At 40.3% G+C, this 7,848-nt stretch overlaps 1 protein-coding gene across 1 annotated transcript in view; it reads right to left on the reverse strand.

Moving 5' to 3' along the window:
• The window catches only part of Dzip3 (DAZ interacting zinc finger protein 3), a 728,188-nt gene that overhangs the window by 523,392 nt on the left and 196,948 nt on the right, over nt 1-7,848 (reverse strand). The window lies entirely within an intron of this gene.

Here is a 7,848-nt window from a genome sequence, read left to right on the forward strand (position 1 = left end):
ATGTTCATTTTTCACTCATAAGGTCAGTAAATGGCACTGCGATCGCTCACACAATATAACCAGAGGCCAAAACTGGAGCTGGCAAAGATCAGTGACTACTGTCAAGATGGATGGTTCTGCCACAAGCTGCCAGTTTCCTTGAGCTTTGCAGAGTCTGGGACAGGCAGGTTTGCGCTCCAAGTCACCCAGACCCTGCTGAGCACTCTCAGCCTTGCCCTTGAGGTCATAAATAATGGACAAGGGGTCTGGCTTGCTCCTTATTGACTGCCACCATTCTTCTTCTATGTCTGGGTTTATCTCCTTAGCTGAACTATAGTCAAGTTAGGCCTGGCACCCACAACTGTGTAAGGTGGAATCTCATCTACAGATCCTATTCTCTCTTCTTCTCAGGAGTTCTGCCTCTCTACCCAATCCCACTCACTAGAGGCTCTGAGATTAATTCGGGGGCTTAGCACTGGCAAATAAAAAAGTCAAAGGCCATTCTTGTCTAACAACATCCTTGTGTGGGGTTTTGATCTCTAGATTTGTCTCTCATAGCTTCCTGGGGACCCTTGGTAGTTCTCAAATTCCACACCTAATACATTATCTGTGTCCTTTTAACATTTAAAAAAGAAATGCCTGCCCAAACTCCCACTGGAAGGTATTTTTCCTGCCTCATTAACTAGACTTTTCCATGTTCCAATTTTGAGGTAGCAGGACAACAAAGGCCAGGTTTGGCTCAGACAGGTCAAAGTTTATTCTCTCGAATGTCGGGGTTCTTCCACACACAGGATACTGAGTTAGAGTTTTGAGCTATGGGGACAAGAGCATTTAGGAAGCCAAGGCAGGAACCTGGAAGCAAGAACTGAAGCAGAAAGCATAAAGGAACCCTGTTTACTGGCTTGCTTCCCCTGGCTTGTTCAACCATCATTCTTAAATAGTCCATGCCCACCTACCTAGGAATAACAATGCCCAAAGTGAGCCAGACGCCCTATGTCAATGGACCATCAGGAAAATGTCCCACTGGCCAGTCTGGTGGAGGTAATCCCTAAATTGAGTTGTCAATGGGCATGAGCAGCTTTGTCTTCAGGGTGTTCTGGAAGCTGTGAGGCCTCCTACAGGAGACATTTTTATGCTAGAGAATAATTGTTTGAGTTCTTGCACTCTGGGAGGGTTAAGCCTCTATCCATTTGGATGCAGAGGACATCTTGAGAAAGCACCATGAAATATCAAAAGATGTTATTATCCTTTGCAGGAATACTTTTGAGCAAAATGGAATTTCTCCAGCAGGAGTCTGTCCTTTACACTACAGAAAAGAAAAGTATGGCTGGTTTCTGCCTCAGAAGTCAGTTATGGAGGCAGACAGGGTTTTACTTTTATTTTTTTTCCTGTAGACCTCAGAATCTATAGTCCTTTTTAAAAAATTATATAAATAAATAAATAAATTAATTAATTAATTAATAAAAGCCAACAAGTGGGTAGGACAGTTCATGTCTAAATTTTAAGAGAACATGAGTTATGAGGTTCCTTAATAACTTTTTTGTTTGGGCACCATGTATCTTCAGTCAGTTTATATCCTTGCTGTGTAGCCCATTTTCTCCCATTCCTATGTAAGACATGCTTATGTTTTATTTTGGAACAGTTATCAAAGCCATTTTTGTTGTTTTCTCTATCAGTTTTGCTATATGGCTGCTATAGCTTGTAAGTCTCCCAATTATCTGCATGCAACAGAGTGGAGGAAAAAGTCAGCTAAGGGTGTTGGAAATGTTTCTAAATTTTAGGTGAAGACTCCCAATGCTATGCCATGTTCTTAGAACATGGGGCAAGGTGAGCCTGGCAACAATGACTCCTTCAACTTTGGGTCATTTCCAACAGCGTTTTAGAAAGTTCATTTAATAAAAGTCCCTAGCTTATCAAATAAAGAATTAGGTGAGGTCCTATTAACATTTTTACTTTCATGTCAAAAGTTATTCAAGGTACCTTGGTCATTGGAGTCTAACTTCAATAGGAAACTTGAGGCAGCTTTAGTCCTTAAGAGTGTCATCCATCTATCAGTGTGTCTAAATGTCTGTCCTCCCCCACAGGGAGATAGTCTTTTGGAGAGTGGGGAGAGTCACATTTTCTTAGAACTCTGTTGAGTGGAGCTCTTTTCCAGTGTCTTGGTTTCCCATAGTGATGGCAAGCACTACTCCTTACAAACTTCTGCCCGGGGTTTGTTGGAAGTAGCAGGTACTTTATTAGCCTGGTAAAATATATTATTTCCCACAGTTTAGGCTATCAATCTGGCTTGTTCTTTTGCCTATGACTACTTCCCCGGGCATTTGGACTGTCTCTGTTTTATCTCTGTTGTTAAAAATTGAAGTGTCTGGAGTGTCTCTACATTCTTTTGCAGCTCCCTCCTGTCATCTTGGCAGACTGACTCACAAAATGAGTACCCAGCAAAAATCTGACACTTAGAAATTTTAATTAGCATTAATTATAGTAAACCTAATCATGTGCATATCTAATCTTTGAGTTTTAAATTTTTATAAACCCTTTTGTGACTCAATTGGACCTTCTGCAAAGTGAGTAAGTGTTCCAGTTATGTCTTCACTTTTTTCCCTGTTTCCTTTTTGGAACAATCCTTTACTTGTGTCAAAACTACCTTGTAAAGTTCATTCTCATCTACAATCATTGCCTTTTTATCTTCAACTTTCCTTACCAAAAATATACTTTACCCACAACTCTGTACATTTTTTTCCTTGGTGGTTTCTCTCTTCCTCTGTGAGGAAAGCACAGTATACAGACAATAATAGCTTCTATTTCATGATTGCATGATGGTGAGTTTAAAAAGCATCATGGAGTGTGGAATATGGCTCGGCAGGTAAGGGTGTTTGCTGCCAAACCTGGATACTTGAGTTCAGTCCCTGGGACTCACATGGCAGAAGAAGAGAATCAACTCCCCCCAGAAAACTGTTCACTTGCCTCCACACATGCCTGCCCCACAAAACAAGAAAATAAATACAATAAAAAACCCACCCTTAAAACATTTACCTTTACACACACCTATGTACATCTCAAATTAGGTATGCCAAGGATATAGTAATTTTATCCTAAAGTAGGTTAAAATATGAAAAGGAAGATTTAACTACCACAGATTTTACTACTCAGTTTCAGCAACTTTGCAGGCAGATTGAGTTTTGGCCCAGGCAAAAATCATTCCTAAAAACAATTGTGTGGAAGCAATTATGAACATATATGACAAAATTACATTAAATCAGCAAGTGTGATGGGTTAAATAGAGTAGAAAGTTCACATCTGTACATCATTGAGGTGTAAGAAAGGTCCCAATGAAAGCAAAAAGATCGAGAGGTGAAGCTTATTAAGTAGATTTAGGTTAATATCTTTCCTTATTTAGGAGATAAAACAGGAAAGAGCAACTTGGGCAACCTCAATACTGTGACCAGCTCAATTAGCTTGTTGAGAAACAGCACCTTCCTTAAGTGACCCCTCTGATCTTACCATGGGTAACAGATTTCTTAGTGTAATTTTCATCTCTACAAGGAGTCTATACAAATTATCTACAGCATCTCCAAGGATGCTGTAATCCCTGATGTGGTGTGTCTGTGCTGTGGGAAGATGGTCAACAGGGCTTTTGCATGTCCCCTAGCTTCCATCCAGATCATCTTTCCCCTTGGATGTACGACAAGCAGTCAGAACCAAGTCAAGCTCTTTCCCTTACAAAAGAGGATTTTTGTAAAGACGCTGTGTCTACAAAGGCTGATTGAATGATCAAAACTAAGAGCAGAGGACCAGAGGAGTGGGAGATAGCCATTAAACTGTGATTCTTAGTAATGACCTACAAAGTCTCACCAACATGACTGCCTACACATGAGCTGAACAAAGATGACACCAATAGACTGCCCAATAGAAGTGGGTATGGGAAAGACCAGGAGACCTCAACCCTATACAAAGAACATCAGGTCACTAAGGAATGCTGAGATTGGGAGAAATAATCTCCGGGAAAGAGAACATGGATTGGTTTTCTAATACCAAATGGTCAGTCTGGAAAGCATACATACAAGTAACAGTATACAACTGAGCAGGTTGTATTTAAGAATATAAATGCAGATACCTATACATCTGTAACAGCAAATAATGAAAAAGAGGCCATGGGTTTAAAAGGGAAAAAAGAAGGGGTGTAGGACTATTTGGAAAGAGAGAAATGAAAGGGAGAAATGATTTGATTATAATTTCAAAATTAAAAAAAGCACACTTCAATGCCTGAAAAGAATATGGAATGTCAGAGGTTCGGAGCTTGGTGTCATCTTCCCAGACACCAGAGACAGTAACGTTCACAAGACTGGGATGCAAGCCCTTTCTTTATGGATCTCTCAGGTTAACTCTTTGTACTTGGATGGAACAAAGTGTCCCTGTTCTAATGCTCTAAAAAGGTTCAAGTGACTAGGCTCATCAGAGAAGGGACATGTTCCCACAAATAGCTCTGGTCTCTTTTTTTCCATGTTGCCATTCATGTTTGAAATGGGCAGTCTTTTTCATGAATCTCATGTTTCAGGAAGTGCCTTACTGCCTGGGAGACTAAACCCATGCTTTCCCTGCTAGACTTGAGTATAGTAAACGAGCAGGAACACACACCCAGAGTTGGTAAAGTATGGTGTCACAGAAAAACAGGAGGGTTACAAGGAGCAAATTCAGTAAGGATTCCAGAAGAGGATGGAAATGGATAGAGGCATGGGAGGCTCCCGGCTCAGGAGAGTCCAGTCATTATTCAGTAGATCCAGTCTACGCTGGATAGCCCCAGACCCAGGGCTGCTTTATCAAATCCATGGCACATTTATCACACCTGAGCCAGTAGGTCAGATCCCCAAACACCTGGGTTTCCTGGCATCATTCATCTGGAGGGGGGGCTGTGAGTTGAATCCTCAGAGTGTAACTATCCATAAGCACCCAGACAGCCCCATCCCCATCCCCACCTCACCAATGATCTCCATTGGAGGATGTGAAGGGCGAGGTGAAAGTGAAGGGAGGAAGCAAAAGAAGAAAAGGATGGCCATTAAGTGAGAGAGATGAGGGAAATATTCAATGCTCCTTTGCCATTATTAGAGCTTATGAAGGGGTAGATTCAGGAGTGGGGCAGTGTGCTGTTCTGTAGGATACCTTGGTGAGGACCAACTTCTAACCTTGGCATGGGGCCAGATAAGCCTGTCTGGATGATTTTCAAGCAGTTTGTGCCCTAAGAGCCTTGAATGCTCCCCTGCCCTGGCTCACAGTTTGAAGCGACTCCTATCACTCACCCAAAAATGAGTTGGAAGTTTAAGAGATTAGAAACACAAATCTTTCCTCCTGGCTAGCTCACCAGCTGACATTACTGGTTACTGTCAGGCTTGGAGGACATCACTATAGGGGTTTCAGGCCCTTATATCCACAAAGAATATAAGCAGGAGAACACAGGTGTAGAATTGATTTATTGAGGACATGCTTCTGAGAGGAAAGCCAAGGGCATTAACATGGAACTTTATTTTTCTAAGATGTATTTTGCTTTGTTTTGTTTATGTATCTGAATTTTTTTGGCTGCATATATGTATATGCTACATGTGCATGCCTTGTGTCCATAGAAGTCAGAAGAGGGTATCAAATCCCCTGGAACCAGAGTAACAGATGGTTGTGACTGCTGGGAATCAATCCTGGGTCTTCTGCAAGAGCAGTGAGTGCTCTTAATCACCCATCTATCTCTTCATCCAGGGTTCTGAACATTTTGTTAGTTTAGCATGAGCTTTTCAGCCTATTTGCATAATGCTACTTTTCTATACATGCTGGATCTGTTATATGTTCAACTTGCAACTTCACATGTTGTATGTCTAATTAGCCTTTTAACTATCTGCCTAGGGATGTGTTTTAGTATTATACTGATCTATAGCTTACTCTTGGACAACAAAGTGCCACTATATCAGATTGACAGTGAGTCTTAGGGAGGTACCTGACTCTTTCTTTGCCAACCTGTGTTTTCATATTCTAATCTTAATTACTGCCTCTCTAGGTAGAGAGGTATTATAATTGATTCAAAATATAATATTAGTTGCATTTTCTCTACATGGCAACCCTTAGCACATTACTGTTTATGAATATCTTTCACAGCATTACATATAAGGTTACCAAAACTATGTACAAAGTACACAAATATAGTACCAAGATCAATTGATACAAAAATATTGATAGGTAGCAATCATACCACACTTCAGGTAGAATCCTTAACACATTAGTATTTATGAATATCTTGCACAGCATTATACAAAAGTTGCCAAAGCTATATACAAAGTGTACAAATATGATACCAAGATCAGTTGATAGAAAACATTAGATAGGTGGCAATCACACTAACTACAGTCTCAAAGCCTTGATTACCTAAGAGGGGAAAAAGTCCAGTTATATCATATTGACAAACTTTTAATTACTAACATCAGTCTATTTTCTCTAAGTTGATTATTAAAATAAAGGCAACAGATCATCAAGCCAACCAGACTCTACTTTCTCTCCATGAAGAACATTTAAATGGGACTCTTCACCTGTTTGAGGGCTGATGAAAAACATGCCAACTGAGCCAGAAGCCTTCCTCAAATTGTCCTCATAGCTATCTGTCAATAGCTATGCCAGCCCATGTTGCCAATTTTAACTTCCACCAGACCAGTCAGTTCTGGTAATGATAAGATCTCTTCCCTAAGTAGTCTTGGAGATGCTGACATCTTTACTCTCCAAGATCTTGTAACTCATTATCCTAATTATAATCAGTTATGCTCATCAGCCATCATCGAAGACTAGGGAATAATACTGTATCACATTGGTTGTCTTGTTTCCAGGCCATGCATGGCTCCTTACAGTCTCACTAAAGATAGTCCTGCTCCCATCTGCTTCATCAGATCTTGAAGCAACATCTAATCACACAGTTCTACTGAGTTCTTGGTGGAAATGCAAAATGCACAGTAACCTCTTAGCCTGGCTGCAACAATGATTTTCATTAATAAGACAATTATTCCCTAAGTGGAGTTTGAATCCTTTGCACACAGGTACCCATCATCTTATTGTAGGTAGCAGACCCGGGATTGATGTTTATATCTTGAAGAGTCAATGCAGTTCTGGAGGTCTTTGGTTGGTGTTGCTGTACAGTGAGTAATTTATAAAGAGAAAATATTTAATTATTATAATTCTGCAAGCTTTGCAGTCCAATATTGAGGTGTTTTCATCTGGTTTGAGCCTTTGTGGCACAACATCCTTTGGCAAAAGTTTGAAGATCAAGAGAGGTCAAGAGGAAGAGAGTGTGCTTTTGAACAAACCAGTTTCTCTATTTCCATAATGTTGGAAAAGTCCTCAACCCAATCACTTCTTAGCCCATAGCCCCTCCAACACTGTTACATAATGTTTCTAGTATAGGAGCTTTAGGGCCACATTCAAATCTGTGCATGGGAAATAAATGACTGTCTTCACAATAGTGGAATTGTCAAATCTGACAAGCCATCACCTGGAATGGCAGTAATAGAGGTGAAATGACGTCAATCAAGTAAATCTTCAGGTAAATGGAGTAAGTCAAGTAGAGGATTTCTTCTGTAAGTCAAGTATCAGATTTCACTTGCTGGCTGACTTTTCTGAAGGAGACTAGAAGCAAGAAAATGAATCAGTGTCTGTAGGCCAAGTCAAAATAACCGCTTTTATCTTATAACTAATGATGTTAGTGGACTATGCAGGAAAAAAGTGAGTATGAGGTCCAAGCTATCACTTATATCTGTGATCATAGATCCATGAGACATTATGAAATGAACAGAGATACAGCCTAAGTCATGTCAGTCAACTTTAATCTCCCTTTTAGATGTTTCTGTG

This window comes from Phodopus roborovskii, unplaced genomic scaffold (assembly GCF_943737965.1).
Source record: "Phodopus roborovskii unplaced genomic scaffold, PHOROB, whole genome shotgun sequence".
NCBI classification, from domain to species: domain Eukaryota; kingdom Metazoa; phylum Chordata; class Mammalia; order Rodentia; family Cricetidae; genus Phodopus; species Phodopus roborovskii.